The sequence below is a fragment of the Acipenser ruthenus genome, chromosome 28 (genome assembly GCF_902713425.1).
Source record: "Acipenser ruthenus chromosome 28, fAciRut3.2 maternal haplotype, whole genome shotgun sequence".
Lineage (NCBI taxonomy): Eukaryota > Metazoa > Chordata > Actinopteri > Acipenseriformes > Acipenseridae > Acipenser > Acipenser ruthenus.
In genome coordinates this window covers 19,877,570-19,897,372 of record NC_081216.1, presented here as the reverse complement: position 1 = coordinate 19,897,372, position 19,803 = coordinate 19,877,570, and positions in this window count along the sequence as shown.

Here is a 19,803-nt window from a genome sequence, read left to right as displayed (position 1 = left end):
CATTTATAGATACCGGTCTATCACTTCGATGCAGATAGAGTGATGAGCATTCTGGTTTTTTTTTTTTTAGCTAAACCAGAGAGGACACTACAGTATAAAATCTTGTGAGACACATCACTATAAGAAATTGTGCTACAATACTTTTGATTTTACACATAGGGTGGCTATCATTTTGTATTGAAGAGTTCAGAGCCACCTGTCGAGAGGTGCGGAGCACCCCTATGGAAAATATGTTGGCTGGCTGGCTGTTGCCTCGACTCTATGGATCTGAAGTTCAATACAATGAAACCTCTTGATACATTGTGAATTTGAATTGGGGGTTTTGTTCAGTCCACTGATTCACACACATATAGTATAGACTATAGTATGTTGTCCCCAGAATGTAAGTCAAATGATTGCACAGGTAAGAGAAGTTGGCTTAGGGTTCCAATGCCCCATGGTGGCCCACAGTCATGTTCTCCCTAAGCTGGTACCTTAACCAGAATGGCTTCATTCCTATGTGGTGAATGCTTTTTATTCCACTGCAGCAGTTCACAGTAGCCAATTTCCATTATATCCATCACAGCAGTTTAACATTTTGGTAACATTACAGTAGGTCGTCAGAGATTAGTGCTAATCAAGGGTGTATGAAATCATCCATGAAATCTTATCTTGGGAAAGTAACATTTTAGGTGAGTAAACCTGATCTCTTGCTAGGTCAGGGTTCAACTTATCGGCAGAGCAACAAAAATCAGTCATTTATCTTTTGCTATGCATCTTATGGTAAATTATTTCATAGAACTAGAAAAATCTTGAAATCTCCTTGTTTACTCTGGAACACTGCATGCCAAGGCAGTGAGATGTGGTTTGAAATGAGATGCTGGATTAAAGGTATATTTGCATGATGAGGCTGTTGGGCATGGGTGGAGGCACCTTACTATTCCTCCCTAGGGGATAAAATACATTATTTTTAATTATATTTATTTATCTTAGATAATTGTCTAACAGTGTTACATTTCTGTGCCTTAGTTTGAGAAAGTGCCACTTAATATACCTAATAATTTGATCAATTATGCATTCTTTCTTTGTTATATGGTTTGTCACTTTTCTCTTGTCTGTTCTGCCCCCTCAGTCAGAAGAACGGTTACTTGGACTAAGACTGCTCTGTGTTTAAAGAAGCTAGTCACAAAGGAAAGGAAACTCATTAGCATCTGAGTAAAACATGAAGCTCAGCTTATTAAAAATATTATTGTTGGCCCCAAAGGCTTATTGTGATTTGTGTGCAATTAAAAAACAACAAAACAAAACAAAAAACATCTGTTTCTAATTTATGAACTAAAGAGCTTGGAAAAATATATTCAGTCTTCATTAATATATACTAAATATGTGTTAATAAAAATTATTAACAACAAAAGAATACACTAGTACTGGTACTCTGGTACCAGTAACATTTTTTTTTTTTTATTACATTTGTTTTTTATTAATTTCTAATTAGACCATACTTTTGTTGTTGCTTCTGCAATAAGTAAGCCAGGCAGGCTTATTCTCATTTACAACCCCTTAGTCATTTATCATTTGAAGTTCTTATGATTCCCTAGCAGGAGGCACTCTGCACACCATCATCTTGAGCAGCTCCTGCTAGGCTTGGCTATATCTGGACTAACTGAGAGCTTCCTCACAGTAAGCACCTGCCAATGCCAGCACCTGGGTCAGCGCTCAACACCTGTCTCCATGCCAGCCAAGTCTGTAGCCCTGATCTATCAACCCATTATACATACCCCAGCCCCTCCCGAAGAGGTGTCTTAAGACCAGGATACATTGACTGACATCACAGACATCAGATGTTCTGGACCCTACAGCCCTGCTGTCATTGTCGCTGAACACAGAATGACACACCTGACTACTTTTGGAAAGCATACAGGAGTAATGGAACAAGAATGAACTGCAAAACAAGTTACTGTGTACTGGGTCTATTTTATCAAAGAGAAGCCATCACATTTGTAAGACAATACTCTTTTTTTTATCTCAGCACTTTAATTTATCCCCTTCCCATTCATATTTCATACCATCAAGCACTTATGAGTGTTGTGGCAGCTTTTAAAATGGTAACCTAACCATTAAATACTGGCCACCATATACATCCAGCCAAACATATAATATAATGTTGCAAAGTCAAACATATTTAATAACAGAAACCTGGTTCAAAAGTTTCTCTATTTAGAATGCAGGGAAGTTTGCAGAGAAGCATTGTGGCTCTAGAGGGTTTGTGCATGGAAAAGCTTGGCTATCTCTCATCCCCAGCCCTCAACAAAGAGAAGTGGCTGTTTATTCGAGTGCCCTTCATCTGACATTAGAAGAGTCTCCAGTGCCATGCCGTTATCCTGTGCTGGCCTGAATACTGTACATGTTAAGTACTGTTCACAGCATTAAGCATTTCCCCAGGAAACAAACATGACAATCAGACTAAAGGCATCCCAACACCACTGTTCCATCACTGGCTTGTTACCTGTAAATACACATTCCGTTTACATGAGTAACCCTTTAAAGCTGCATTACTGTGGAGGAAGGACGTGCACTAATTCCCCTTGGATCCTGCAGAATGGTGTTCAGGTTATTGAAAATCTGTGTACCTCATTTTTCCCATTTGTCTTACTAAAAGCGAAAAGCTTATCGGCTAGGTTCAAACAATAAGCTTTTATTGTCAAAGTGCTGCTATATTAAACTACAACCTTCAGGGACTCTGGGTAGTAATTTAGTACAACAAAGTTCTCTCATACTCATTTTATCTACCTTTTCATGACCTCTGCAAATCAAGGACAAAGAATAAGGACATTCTTGCAATGTGCTAAACATTTTTATAACAAAATTTCCAGGGCCACATTTTATTTATACAATGAATTACTGTATCAATGCATGGAACAACTTATTGTACCCAGACTCTTTCCTTTTTCATTATTGAGATGTGTAATTATAAGTGCTGTGTATTGCTAGGTTTTTTTTACGCTTAAATGCATTGTTATTTTGGGTAAAAAACTTGTTTAGAACAGGCTAAAATGATGGAATCAATAAAAATACAAATACAGCCCTGCTTGATTATGAGTGTTCTTTTATTTTTGCATTGCTTTCTTGTGTACTGTGTTGTATTGTATTATCCTTGGTAATGTTCTTGGTGATTTTCGCTGCTCTTTTTTTATGCACCCTATTAGAAATGTGAAGATATCTATCAAATTATTATTTTATTTATTTATTTTTTTAAAATAGTTTTAGCCATAACACAATTATTATCATGCAATAAGTAAGATTTACCATTTACCATGCGTGGCTCAAGTTCTTTTCTTTGGTTTTATAGAATAGAGTAATAATAGTTAGAATAACAGTAACACTAATAATGTAAAGAAGTACATTAATAAGGTATATGGAACTTTTCAAGCAGCACTATTCTGATGGTGGCAATTTCAAATGACCGTGAGTAATTGACCTCTGCACAAAACACTTTTCCTGAATGCCAGATTAGCTAGCGGGCAAGATGGGTATAATTTTGATCAGCCTAATGTCCTCTACTAAACCTATTAATGTAATTTAGAAATGTTACCAGTTAGAAATAAAAATGCATTTTTTAAATATTTAAGAACATTTTTGTTAAAAACAGGTAACTTGAATTTTGAATCCCAGTGTGTTTTATACACACTGGGGTGGAAACATCAAGGCTCTTGGTCCATAGCCCAGACTATCTCCAGTTCAGAATCCAAGCAAGCATAGCGTTATTAAAGTTGAAGAGGTAGCTGAAAACAAGTCTCCAAGTATTGAGCAAAAATAAATATATTGCACGCTTGATATACCAAAACTTGTGGTATAAAACGAAATATTGGTAATTGTTGGTTTTGGTTTTGGACTAAAGGTAAGTTATGAAAGTTATGGATTGTAATTTAATTAAACAAGCGATTGATTATCTGTATTTGTCAGTATTTTAAATTAATGAAACACATTCTCCATTGTTCAGATAAACTTACCTTCAGGGTTCGTAACTTTTCAAAGTTTTCATTTAGCCACTACATTACTGAACAGGAAAACTTTTCAAATAGAATAAAGAACAAAAAACTATTTCTCTTATTGACCTGACTTAAGTGGGATGCTAGAAGTTAGTAGCTTGCATTTCTACTGACAAGCCAACTCAGATGTTGAACTATTATATCAGCAGAGAAAAGCCAAAAAGTTTTCAGCTCTGCCATGTGATTTAGACAGTTTCTTCTTATATTCTACAGCAATTTGCTGTAGCATCCTGAGGGACTTTAATGAAAAGGATTTATTTGCCATACAAAAATTACAAAAGCCTTTTCTTAATCAGCTCAACTTAAGGGAATCATTAAAACCAGCTCTTCAGAAAGTCATTTTGCATCACTGCTCTAGACACAGTTACAGCAGCACAACCCAAATATAAGCATATGGAAATTAAACCGAGCAAAATGAACATTCAGCAATATTTTTCAAATTCTGTTTAATAATACCAGATATATAAACCCAATTGAAAAAAAATGATAATTTAGGCAACAATTAAACATGCTGAATCTAGATTTTAACCACTCGTCTTACTAGCACAGTCACCGGATTAATGAGTGTTGTACATTCCAACATCATTAGCCAACTGACTATTTCTAAATAATGGCACCAAGTAGGTGTGGCTATTGTAAATAACAGAATCTCTTCAAATGTGATTCAACCACAATCTCTCCACATGTTATTCTTATTCTTATTCTTATTCTTATTCTTATTATTGTTATTGTTATTGTTATTGTTATTCTTATTATTATTTATAATAGTATATATATATATATATATATATATATATATATATACTTCTCGATTTCTATTTCTTAGTTGTAATGAAATCATAGCTATCTTTATTTTAACATATTCATATGTGTTTAATTGTGTATGTGTATGTGTGCATATATACACACACACATACTAGTAACTGTTTGGAATTATTTGATTGTTGTATAGAGTATGGTATACTTAGGTCTCTCTTTGTATTAGCACTCACACTAGTCAGATCTACCTGTGCTGGCCCTGCGGGTAGAAAGTGGTTAAACTAAACTAACAGTAAATTTATATTTATTGTTTAAATAGTGCAATAACCTTTATAAAACATACTGACTACTGTACATACTTTTTTACATACATTTTCCTGTTCAATGTAACATTAGAATAACCGCTGAACTGCTGTAGCTTTGTGGTCTTATTTTGCTAATATAGGCACAGTTCATGCCAAACATCTTGATTACCCTTCCATAAACATTTGGCACATGTTGGTTGCCTTAATTTGTTCACTCAGTTTCCACTGGAATAGATATTATTGTCGAGAAGACCTTTCTATTGAAGAACTTTTGAGTTGAATTAAAGAGCAACGGAGCTCAACAGAATACCAGGGAAAACACAGATTGATATTGTTGGAACACAGGTCAACCAGTAAATTCAGTTGGCCTCTATTAGCTTTTTTTCTGGCAAGGGAGAATTGCTTGCAACCATCAAACTTACTCACTAAATGGTGTGGTGTTTTGGCCAAAGCAAATCACAATCAGAGTAGTTCAGCCAAGACCAAACTGACAGCAAGCTGTGAAGGCTTGGAATTGAATAAATGAAATAAATAAATCACCAGGAAAGAGAGTTCTCCAGGGTATTTTAATATAATTTACATATAAATATATATATATATATATATATATATATATATATATATATATATATATATATATATATATATATATATATCAACAAATGCTGACATTTCTAAATGATTTTTATTAAAACTTCTTGTGGATTTCCGGTGTATCTACCCAAACTCTATTGGGTCTTGGAATGGTCGCCATGGTTGCTCTAAGCCAGTGACTGGTCAAGCATTTTATGAAAGGCCCAACACAAAGTAATGTTTCAAAAATCAAGTAGAACTCGCAGTTATATCCCAAAAGAATGTCAGATGTCTTATACAAAGTAATTACCAACCAGGTCAGGAGGTATGCGAAGATTCACAAAACATTATACTCCATATTGTTTTCAGAAAGAAAATAATTACCAATTACAACACCAAAATGTAATCAGAAACAAATACCAACTCAAAGGGGTTAGCTAATTAAATGCTATACATTGTGCCTGTCTTGCACTGCCATGTGCTGTTTTAAAAGAAACATGTTACTTTCCTTTTAAAATAATGATATCTGGTACCATACTTGGTTAAAGAAAGCTCTTGGTTTTCATAGTACGTGGTTGTACTAACTCGTCATTTCTCCTGGAGTGTGACATTTTCTGGCATTGAAACCAAAGCCACTGCTACGGTGAAATGACCTAGGAAATACAAGAGTAAAAAGCTATCTGAAAGTATGATATGTAAACTGAGAGCTTTCTTTAACCTACTATGATGCCAGATATCATTTTTTTTAAATGAAAATACATTTGCTAAAAAGCTCAACTGAAAACCTCCTCTACTGAAACAATTGGGAACCTTTGAACTGATGTGCTGATAAGCTTGTACATTGTGGACCATTGTTTAATAGCATGAAGACCACTTAAATATAGTACAGATAAAATAAAATACTGTGGCAAAGATATGACATTGAATGGATTTGAACTAAGATTTTAAGGCAAAAAAACAAACAAACAACAACTATGCCTGTTTCTTGGGGGGGGGGGCAGAATCTATTAACCAAGTCCTCCCTGCAGCTTACTCTTAATAGAAACAGTATATAAGCAGGAGATATTCTCTGTGCAAATAAAAAAAAACTATTTTTGCCTTTAATCAACATATAATGCATAGTTTTCACAGATAACAAGAGAAAAATGAATTCAAATTATTGAAAGTTTTTGTTAATTGCTTTTCATGCCTGAAGCTGCTCAATACAGTTGCTCATTGCTTGAAACTCATTAAGTTACTGGAGAGTTTACATTTGACTGTATTAACTATATCCTAATTCATGTCCTTATCTCAAACTCTAAAGTAATGGTTTATGAAGCATTCAGGTCTTTATCTGTATGTACACCTCCAATGTGATCATAAGGCTAAATGATATTTCCACTAACACTCATCCTTTAAATTAAAAAAGCAGTAGGCGTGCATTCCTGTGGACAATCTAATATCCCAAATCCCAATGGGGCATTTACAGTGGGTTTATATTTCTAATTATCTTACACAATTACAGTGTATCAACTTTTAGTAGCCCATTGTACTTTCGTAATAGATCATAGAGACAGGCGCCTCTACCATGGAATGTTTGTCTCGCACGAGATGACAACGAAACAACAGTTCACAAAGATGCAATATCCTTTTCTTCAGTGATTATCAAGGGCTCATATTGAATTTTAAACAGACTGGTAGTAGGAGCAAGTCTTTTCTAGTTACACAAAGCCAACATGGCCTGCTTGACCAATCCTTACTTACCACACTTGAAGGAACAAAGCCAGTTCCTGATAGTTAACATTTAAGAAACACCAGGCATGTTTTTATTGGTTTGTTTGTTGGGATACACAATGTATTTTAGAAGGTTCCTGGGCTGCATTAGTACCCTGGCTACCCTGAGCTACATTAGCACCCTGGCATTGCCAATGAAAATCATCGGATACAGATAGTAAATACCAACACTTAATGGAGTGTGCTAATATGTAAAGAAGCCTTTGGTTGTTGTGGAATGTTTTTAACATCATATAACAATGTTAATGTTCTTTTAAAATGCCTAACTATAGAAAATACTGAATACAAATAGTCTAACTGTTCATTTGTGCTGAGATGTTTCCAACCCATCAGAGTGTTGACCTAAGCTTCACTCATAACTATAAAAACACCAAATGGAAGAATACGCAATCATACCAAAGAAACATACAATTATCTGACAAACCTTTCCACTAGAAGTCTTTCTTTGTCTTGACTCAAGCTTCACAAATCCAATAGGTGCTACTACACTGTCAGCTAATAAACTAAGCTAGTGAGTAGATTTCATCCAAAAAAAACAAACACATTTTCTGTTTAGAATGTGCAAATGGTAGAAAACATAAATAGAAAATTCTGGTATTTAGAACTAACGATGGAATACATGTGGTCAAATTGGTAAAGTGCCCAAAAGGAGAGGGGAGATGTTCCCTAGAAAACCAATTCCAAGCTTGGCTGGGCCTGGGATTGTTTGGAATGACTCCAAGCTCAGCTCAAACAGGCCTGTTTGCAATTCTCTGTCAGACTGAAACTGTGAAATATGATTAAAATAATGACTACAAAAAGGATAAAGTTCTGCAACACTAAAGAAAACTCCAGTACACACATTGTTGCTTGTCTTGTACAAAATATTCATAGATGTATTCTGAAAGGCCTCTCAAGACTGTTTATCAAAAAGCCAGCTTCATTGTTTGAGCAAGTTGGAAGAACAGAGTTTGAAGTATCTCAGTGTTCCGTCTTGGAATCGAAAGATCAAAGCACATTAAAAACAATTCCATGTGTAACAGTACTTTAAAAGGGTACTTAAGGACTTTTTATTTTATTGTGTTACATGTTCCCATGTGTTGCTACAACTGTTTATGTAAGGTGTGTGTATTGTTTTATTATTTTAATTTTTTTTACATTTTGACCACTTTTTAAACTTTTAAATTGCATTCCCTGCCTCAAGATGGCTTCCCATGTACCCGCATGAACCTCTCAGAACTACATTTCCCATCATCCTCCTGCTCACTGGTAAATCCATCTCAGTTACGTATGTGAGCAGGAGGATGATGGGAAATGTAGTTCTGAGAAAATTGTCCTTAAAAGGTTTTACAAACATGTCAGCTACCTGTTTCATCTTGAAGGGTAAGTAGCTGGGTTCCGAAAAATATAGCATTATACGTCCCCACATGTTGCTACAACTGTTTAAATAACGCACCTGTAATTTTTCGTTTCATGGTTAACATCCTGACAACTTTTTACACTTATAACTTTAAAGTCTGTTTCAAAGCCCTCTTCAAAATGTCGCTCTCCTCATGAAAGGAACAGTCTGTTTATGTATGTATGTTTGTATGCATGTATGTCATTATTTATTTGTTTTTCCTCACGGAAAGCTGAGGGACAACAACATTAGTCACATATGATGAAATCCACAATCCTGCCCTGGACAACCAGGTCTAACTTTTGCGTCAAATTGTGGAGTGTCTGGTTTTGTTATATTGACTACTGTCTAGAGAGGGCTGAGATGAGACCAACAAACTCACTGCATGTGACTTATCACTGAGCTGTATACTTTATTGTATCCCTCTGTGTGTGTTCCAGGTATTCTTCTGTATTTATATTTTTAATACATACTATTTACTACTGCGCGTCTGTAATGCAAGGTTTCTAAAATTCATTCTGTACACTGTAATTTCAACTGGAGATAGTGGTAGACTTCAGAGAAGCAACATACATTGCTAATAATACAACTCCTGTAACATCATATAAAAATCTATATGTGTCATTGTTATTGTATGTTATTAATCCCTGAAGTAGATCCTGGGTGTTCTTGGAGGAGGTGGTAATGAGGTGATGGGATCCTGCTTCTGGAAGCTGACATAGACCAGGCTCAGGGTGATTGAGAGATGCACAAGTATCTGTGCTTTAAAACTATCATGGGATGTCACTTGATGTTTCAACCACCGGTAGTTTTTGGCCCATTAACCAATAGGAATGAAAATGTCAACCAGCTAGGAAAAACAACAGTTTGTATTCCCGCCCCATGTCATTTTCAGTTGACATGACTATGACTATATATTTCCCTGCTGACTGGGGTCACTTTGGACACGAAAAGTGCCGGCCCTCTAGCAACCCCAATGTTATTTGGGTATTATAAGACCAAACAGCTATGTAAGATGTTTTTGGGAAACTTTGGAAAAAAAGAGTAAAGCTCAAATTCTGCAAGGCAATCTTAAAAACAAAAAGGTCCAAGTGTCAAGCTGCCCAAATGCTTTGAGGATAACAGAATTCACTGAGTGCTGATGGACAGATATTCAAGTCTTAAGTTATATGACCCTACCATTTATGGTACCCAGCCAGAGTAAGAACCTTATAGCTCCTATTTCCATCACAGACCATTAGAAACCACAATCATGTTTTCCTCGGTTTCATTAAAAAGTGTGACTTATAAACTACTTGCCCTGATGGCTTTAATTACAATGTGTAATGAAGTCAGATGTAAACGATTTGTACAGCCCCTCATCCTGTAACACAGATGAGCTGCACAGAGGCACGCGGAGGTAAACTTAATTGCCTTAAAGTTATACAGTATTGAACAGAGATTCAGAATCAGGACTTCCAGTGCCCTGCCACTGCACCTGTCTTGCTGCAGATAGATTAAAGATCAAATAATTTTCTTAGCAATAACAGATTGAATACATTGTTACAATCTTTGTATTTATGCACTTATTTATTAAATGCCAAACGTGCGACATGCAAGTCCATTGCCTGTGCCCTGGAAAGTCCTTGAATAGAGGCGCATTAAAAAAAATAAAAAAATAAAAAAAAAGTAGATTTCATCATTTCAGCGGTTCAGATGACAATTATGGCAGCCCTGGTTTAATCATAGCATCGGGTAGTTCATTTTCTCAATGTCAACATGAAGCACTGTCAAAAAATGAATTCCTTTTTCTTTCCGCTGATAAGCTGGCTACAGAGCGCCGGGCTCATTCAGAAGTAAAATCTCTCCTTCACAAGGCAGCCACTTGCATGTTTTCTTATTTTATTATTTTCTTTCCTTGAAAGCCACCCAAGAAGAGATTAATCATGAAGGGAACACTCAACTTCACCCTCTAGCTGCAGGTCACAGCTCTTATTTTTTATGGAATTGGCTTTTGGAAAGCAGAAGGGCTGCCCGGGGGCAGGGACCTGATATGAGAGGAATTTGAGAATGAAGCAGAGGGGATTGATTAGCCTACTTCATATCCCACACTCCGTAAGCACACTCCAGCCGCAATCTAACACACCGCTGAGCTGAATAGACAAGAGAAATTGGATTCCTTCCTAATATTTAACCTTCAAGTCAGCTCTAACAGCTGTTGATGTGTTGCTCTCCCAGGTAGTTACAGGCTTTATATTTGAAAAAAGATTCTCTGCCATTTCTGTATGTTATTCAATTACAATAAATAAGAGATGTTAAAGAGCATGACTGCAGACTATGAACATATATGTATAATATGGTAAATTAAACCCATACAACACTCTGCTCTAATCTGATACCTGAAAGCATTCTAGAAAGGTAACTTGCTTATATATTAATATCTACATATCAACAGCAGTGTAATGACTATAAACTACAATAATAATAATAATAATAATAATAATAATAATACATGTTTTGTAAAACTGACATATTCACTGTTGATTTATATAATTAAACTTGTATTGGTTCAGCCATGACTGTCCAGTAACCAGCAAAACCGGTATGCCATCATTTATTTCCCCAAACAAACCCCTGGATTTATATAGTTTCACTGCAACAATTATGACACTGACAACTACTTTCCTTAAATATTTCCAACATCAAGTGACCTTTTTTATTTTTCAACTGAATCCAGGGTCAAATTCAAATGAAATGCACTCAGTTATGACCATGAAAAAAACACACACTCAGAGATACATTTTCAAAGGAAATAGCAAAGTATTCATTGTCCAGTCTATTCAGGGTATTCAATTCTACAATACATTGCATGATTGTACCGTGTTAGGTTATTGAATGTAAAAAATGAAGTATGACTAACAAAAAAAAAAGAGAACTCAATTCCAATTGTAACCTTTAGTAAGAAAAGTAATCACCCCCATTTATTTCTGGTAAAATGTTGCTTATTTTATTTGTCAAAATATAGAAATGTTATTGATATGTAATACCTAGAATGGCAAAACACTTAAAATGCTTCATTAAAGCAGTTACACATTTTAGAGTAGCACCTTTTTTAAGTACACTAGAGTTGTCTAAAGACTACGGTAAGGCCTATTCTCTTTATATATTCCATAAGTGAGTATAAAAAGGAGTATAAAACTATTTAACAGGCTGAGATAAATGTTCCGGGGGGAAAAATATCCATAAAACATTTCTATATTGAATGGAACATCACATTGACTGGAACATCCGTGTCATCTGTGTATAATATATATATTGTTAGAGCGAGAGCAGAAAGAGACGCTGTGATTTCCCTAGTTCATACAATAATCAGTGGCCCCCTACCACCAGTACAGCGGACCCTCTTCTAGCGGGAAGACAAATATAATTTTTAATGGCAAGCCACAACAAAGCCAAACAGACTATTAAAAAATATAATTTAATTGAAAAAAATTACAAATTCTCCTGTTCCATAAAGAAACACTTCTAAAAAGTGGAGGGAAAACTCTAAATAGCACCAACATTCTACATAATAAGAAATCTTTCAGCCAGTGCCAGGGGTTCTCAATACAAAGCATTGTACTGTACTGTATGTTACTGTAGGAACAGACATAGCAACTTTTGTAGAGTGCCTCACATTTATATATCTGTCTTTGCTTTAAAAGACTCTCTTCACACACAGATGCAGAAATGCAATGTTTTCTTCTATCAAGTGCATAGCATCATTAAATGCAATTACTGTGTTCACCGAGAGATCGTCTCGACCACACTAAAAGATTGGTGAGTACTCTAATGATTAAGTGGCCTGACATACTGTACATCAGGTTTTAAAAAGTTGAATATCTGCATTGACTTTCAACTTTTGGTCTAAGGTCAAATTCAGCCTTGACAGCGAAGACTGAAGTCAGAGCAGTTCGAAAGAAACAAAAACAACACTACTGGACACAGATCTGAATGTTCTATTACTAACAACATTAAAAAGGTCTGTATATTTTTATTGGTTTTCGACACACATAACATACTGCCTTTTTGTGTATTGGAAATGTAATATTAAAAATGCATATATTCATACATATTCAATGTCATTTAAAACATGTTTATGTATTTAAGATAACACTGTGTGCTTCATTATTATATATTTTAATAGTTTTACATGACTTTTTGTTTTTAAACATATATATTTTATCAATCAAAAAGGTTTTCATGCTGAATATTTCATTGTTCACTTTGCAGTAGCCACTCTGTTCATATATAGGCACTCAAAGGAATCCTGTCATCTTTATTTACATTTTTTTTTCATTATCACATACATTATTTTATAAACAGGTTTTTCTTTTCTAATTAAACATCATTTTCTAATTTCATTTAAACCGCTATATAAATTCACATTTTTCATGATATATCGCATCAACTCTGGTAATTTATTAAATTGTATTTCCCATTTATATTCCTTCTATCTATAATTGATCTCTTCAGTTTAAATTCTTGTTCCCCTCACACACTGTAGCTTCAGCATAGCTGGGTGACATCATCATGGAGGCAGCACCACCTATTTAAACTCCCTGCTAATACTCCCTTGCTTCCATTCAAGCTATTAGATTTGGCTCTATAGACTGAGAATATGGAATTGTCACCAGTATGGCTTTCTACTTCATATATAGTTTTACCTCACTGTTAATATGATTTGCTCTTTTGGATACCTGTGTATCAGTATTCGCCTACTGTTTAAAACACTGTTAACTTGATCCACATTCCTATATATTTACCATATTTTCATTGATTTGAGTAAACTGCAATTATAAAGCAGGAGGCATGGCAGTAATGGGGCTTTTGACGTTGATAAATTTGGCTACTGACTGCTTTACAATATTACCATTAGACAATAAAAATTATATACACTAACATCCCCTGCTGGGCTCTCTATTCATTACAACTTAAAAAGATTTACAGGCTCTCTTAAGTATTACAATCTCTGACAGTACCAACAGTTGAAAGCTTGAATTTGTTATTTACACAAAACCAGTATCTGCCTTGTTCTGCACAGCATTCCCAAGACATTCACTAAAGAACACTGCTAATCAAACTCCAGACATTCACTAATGAACACTGCTAATCAAACTCCTTAATTAGTTGTACTTGTTTTTAACAAACAGTGGCCCAGGTCTGGTACCTCACTGGTAAATACCATATTCCTTTGAATTTCACATGCCCTCAAATTTAAGACGCAGCCCAAATTTCCCACCCTCAATTTGAGGAAAAAATAAAACAGCAAATAAATATACACTTACAAAGGTACAACCTCAATTACGCATATGGAGGCAGTTTGCGCCCATCTGCTCTCACACAGAGCATTACAGTTTTGTGCTGCTTCTCATTTCGTCGTGATTACTCACACCTGTTTTTCTCCCAATTTGTGAGCTGTGGTATTGCTTGGCATGCCGAAAAAGAAGTCTGATCGGCATATCCGATCTGTCCAAGCTGGTATTATTTGTTAGAAACGCTGAAATTGTAAAAACTTCTCTTTGAATTCCTCAGGAAGCTAATGCTGCTTCTTTGAAAATGGCTGCCTATATGTCATGGATGATTTGAAAAACATCTTTGTTCGTCTTTTGTCAGCAGTCAGTCACGTTGCTGTTTGTGTACTCAGGTAGTCACGTCTTTTGTTGGTGATTTTAATACATGCATCTCTATACTGTACTGGAATTTAAGGCGCAGGGTATTTTTGAGAAGAAAAATCTTTCAAAAAACACATCTTAAATTCGAAAGAATATGGTACTTCCATGTAATTCAAGATAAATACTTCTAAAGGTTTTTTTGGAACCCTCTGATCATTAGTATGCCTTTGTTAAGTTCTTTAAGTGTATGTCTTGTCTTTTCAAATGTTTAGAGAGCGTTCATTTAGAAGAGCTGCAATCAACAGAATGTGTTAGCCATGAATGCTAATTGCTTTTAAACCACAAAGCAACACTTCTATTCAAATGCAACATTTCAAAGTTTTACTTGTTAGATTTAAATTTCCACCAGATTTAAATGTTCTGTCTCTTTGCCAAATGGTGATTACTAGAGACCTACAGAATATCTGGTGTGAACTCAATAAGATTATTTGAATTCTTGAACCGATTATATGCTGCCATGTGTGGTGTGTTTTAAGAAGGAGGGGAGCTGTACTTGTAATTTGTCTAGACCCCCCATACAACCACCCATATTAAATAACAATAATGAAAAAATAAATTACAATCAGTTAGAGCAAGCAACTTGAGAATTAAGCCCAGTACTGCTCTAAGAGTTCTTTTAAGCCATTTCAATTGCAAGTTGTGAATAGCAACTGTGTGAAGGGAGGAATTACAATAAGACTCTGTAACTAAAAAAGCTAAACAGTCTGCACAAATTGGAGCATAATTAAATGCTTACACAATTTTGTGCTTAGCTCATTTTAAAATCAAGTGCTTCTTTGAAGCAATTTCCTTTCTTTAATTACAATTTCCTGTCTAGTTTGACATTTACAATGCAATCTTCTGGGACGTGTTTGTGATTTATTATTCTTGCTTCTATCAGGATGTCAGTCTGCAGAAATGAGTTTATAAAATAAGAGCTCAAATTATTATGGCCTTTGACCAATAAAGCTGGCTCATAATTTCAGGCCTGAGTAAGGATTAACATTTTTGACAACCAAATATAAAGAGATCAGTGGGGGAAAATTATTGTTTCAATTTTCTGAAATAAATGCATTTTTAATATGAAAAAAATAATAGAAGTGTTTATAGGATCGAAATTAAAGGGAGATTAAAAGATCTTTGCTGTAAAGAAAGCAATTTCAGCATGAACGTAACTGTCGGTTACCAGGGTTTTTCTATGGTTTTTTGTACAAGCCTTTCAAACTACAGCTGCTGATGATACATGGCGACTATTCAATCCCTTCTTTGAAATAATCTTAGCTTGACTTGACAATGTTGTGGGGACATTGTTGCAGGGAGATAGAGGACTTTACTTCAAAACCAGTAGCTGCCCAGTTCTATAGAAAGAACTACAGAATTCTATAATGACAGTAGTTGGCACAGGGCTGAGACCAATTAAACCCTTTACTTAGCTCCCACCCCCACAACATGGGATACATTTAAAAACCTTATTCAATTGAATGTAATGGTATCTGTGGCCTACCTAGACCGTGGTTTTGAAGCCTTATGCATCAGGGCAGCAATGTGAAGTAGTGGGTAGGGCTCTGGACTCTCGACCAGACGGTTGTGGGTTCAGTCCCAGTTGGGGGAGACTGCTGCTGTACTGCTTGTAACAATTGTAAGTTGCCCTGGATAAGGGCGTCGGCTAAGAAATAAATAATAATAATCAGACATCTTGTTACAGCTCCCACTGCTCTCCCATCCTCAGCTGGACACCTGTACACATTTGGGATTCAATCAAAAAACTCCACTTCATGGTCTGCGTTATATCTCTGTTCTATGGAGCTATTTAATCAAACTTCCTGACACAGGCCGTGTTTACATTCAATAAGACCTTCATTGCAAATCTGATTGAATATTGCTATACATCAGGGAAATAACACGGGCCATTAAACAGTGCCTTTTATTTGATTGAATCCACGCAATCAGCAAGTAGTAGAGTTATTGATGCAGGACCTATGAGCCCCCTTGCCCCCCAAGTTATCATGAATACAAATATATATATATATTTCCCACCCTTCAGTAACAGAGTGGTGTACTCTATATGTCAGACTAACAAAAGTTAGAACCACAAAATATGCAAAGGCATTAATTGTATGCTGCCAATTAAACCTGTTTTCATAGCCGCTGTTTGCGTCAAAATACACTTTCAGGCAGTTTTGTGACACTGAGAAAGGGTCAGACCTTTGGTTAATATCCGTAACCAATTTAAAATGTAATTTAGCAATGTAATTGTATGGGTCCCAGTATTCTGTACGTAAAGCACAATTTTGTTGGATTAGGGGTTGGTGGTGCTTTGTGATTGCGTGATGTTCTTCAAATTCAGCACTTTTTTGATTGAAGAATTTTCATATACAGTACACAGACAGACACATTTCTTAAGTGGTAATAAATAATGTCAACATGAATAGGAGCATTTTGCATTAAAAAGTCACCACTCTATGTTTAATAGTAAATCTCATTCTCCTGTTTTTCATGATACGGTCAGATTACAATAAAGTATGAAATCCAGCAAGACATTCAGAATCATATCAATAATGTCCATTTTCCCATTTGTGCAAAGATGAGTGGATCATCAATTAATTGAAAGGGGCCAGACTAAACATCTGTTTGAGAAATTAGACAAATATTGGCTACTGGTCTAATGGAAAGCAGGAGGTTCATTAAGTCAAATGAAACCTTTAATCAAGGGTTAGACCACAAGCAGTGATCACAGACATTTTAAGCCTTTGTGGTTTTCAAACAAGTTCTGACATATTAAGATAGATATTGATTAAGCAAAACAATTAGCCTTTTTTGTTTTTCTTTTTCAAAATGAAATATGGTCAGGCATGATAGTGTGTTGGACTGATCGACATGACAATGATGATTTTGTATGTGAAAACCAAAAAGATAACCACTGACAAGTAACACAATTTTCCTAGGACTTTGACCTGTGCAGCCTTCATCCTTTCTCATTGATGATATGTTTTCCAGTCATTGAGTGGGCGGGGGGAGGGGGGGTAATGGTCAAGGATTTGTTATTTTTATATCATGCTGTATCTTGCTTTTTGATACTGATGGCAGCTGTTGTGCCAGCGCTATTGCTTTGGGTGCATCTAATGGAGCAGCAGCAATGGCCACCATTAAGCCTTGCTTTTGAACCACTGAAACCCTAGAAAATGAAACCCATTCGCCTCTTTTCACCTGCTCAACCTATGAAACGGGTGCTAGCAAGCAAGTAATCTTGGAGGCAAGGGACAATCTGGGAAGTTTCCACCTAGACTGTGAGCTTGACTAGTAGTGGTCACTGAAGCAATATGAAGCGAACTAGCCCCAGGCAACTTTCCTTCCAAACCCTGCAGGAGTGTAAAAGCCAATACATTGCTTCCTGTTGGTCTCCAGCCAAGATCGGCAACTTGGAGCAAGTGGGTTTCGAACCACCTTTTGCATTGCTCACCCTGCACTTCAAACAGCATTGCTTTTACTATGTGAACCACTGAGGACCCCAGTTCAAGATGTACTTAGCTTTTGACTGGTGACTGCAAGGTGGTATGGCTGGAAATGTAAGTCAATCTGTATCTGGTATCTTGCTTGGAACTGATCCTATTATATTTTTACTTTGTAATTTCCATTTTTTTTAATATCAGCAAGAAAACACCTTCTCTGCTTTAGTCACTAAATTAGTTTGGTTCAAAGCAGGTTTCATTTTGACTTAAGATGGGAAGATATGTCTGCTTCGCTTCCATGATCTTATATTAGAAAATTTGAGTGGACACTTGGTATTTTAGCGATGCTACACTGCCTCACATACACACAACCGACACTGCTTCTCTGAAAGGCTACTGCATATACATAACCCCTTCTTTTAACTAAGCTCTGAAGTCAGAGGTTAAGTAGTAGAGATGGAGGAAGAGCCATGTTCAGATAATGCATGGCAGCTACAAACCGCAATTAGACACGATTCTGTTATATGCCTCCTCCATATTTAAAACGGAAAATTGCTTTTCATGAAAAAGGCTTTTTAAAATAAAAAAGACATAGACAACAGCTGCCATATATATATATATAGCATCCTATATATATATATATATATATATATATATATATATATATATATATATATATATATATATATATATATATATATATAAACTACCACTGATCCTCCATGATCATGCCAGCAGTTCTGCAGTCTATATTGCCCTGTTTTTTAAGTAAAAAGAGCAACCGAGATGAAAATTTTGTGCTTCACTGGATATTGAAAGATGAGGCAATAAACTGCTAAACTTGAGTAATCACACACTCCCAGAGGAATGCCTCAAATGGGGATGGTCAAAAACCTTGAAATTCTAGTCCTTTGCACACTGCCTGGGCTTTAACATTTGATGAGATTCATTATTGTAGGGAGCTGAATACAAGTGTCTTCTGATTACAGCCCTTCCATTAAAAGTTCCCACCAGTGTGCCTTTCCATGGAGAAACGTCAATGGGATTAAAATCTCAATTCACCCCAGTCAATTCTCCAGTAACAAGATTTCATTAAAAGCAAGCAGGGGGGAAATGGACTAGAAAACACTGAAACAGCTGGTGTATAAATTATAAAATGTGCTTTCTGCTAACTGAACACACCTTCAGCTCATATACACATTATTATTTAATGTTGAGTGTAGCTGATTTGATGTAAATTGTACCCTCCCTTTTTCTGTTGCTGTAGTCAATGCCAGGTATTCCTAAACCAAGCAAAGAGAAAGATTATGCGAACCAATTAACATAAGAAAATAACGTATTAATATACTGTCTGTGAACTGTATCCAATCAGTTCCTTTTCACTGGTGTGTGTACAAAACAATTAAAATTAAATTTATACCACACTTCTTTAACATATTCCAGAGCAAATGTAATCAGTAAGCAAGTGCTAACGAATGTTTTATGAGCCTCTGTTCTCCTTAAAGGCATACAGACATTTCCAGTATTTACAAGGATTGGACACTAATAAATTCATGCTGTTGTTTTCCCGAATGACACAAGTCTCTAAAACAAGTAACTAAAATCATTAGAGTTACCCGGGTGCTAATTAATGTTTCTAATATATTATCCTCTAATTATCGACTTTTCTATAATAAATCAAATGATCTATTTATTAACAAATAGCTAGTCTTAATTACCTGGGAATGGAAAAGACTCAGGATTTGAAATAGCCTTGGGTATTATTTTGAAATTGGTTGGCAACATTTAAAATAGACAAGAGAAGCACATCTTTGGAAGGCAAGTAGTTATTATGGATTGAAATTACCAGTGAATTAATATCCAAGT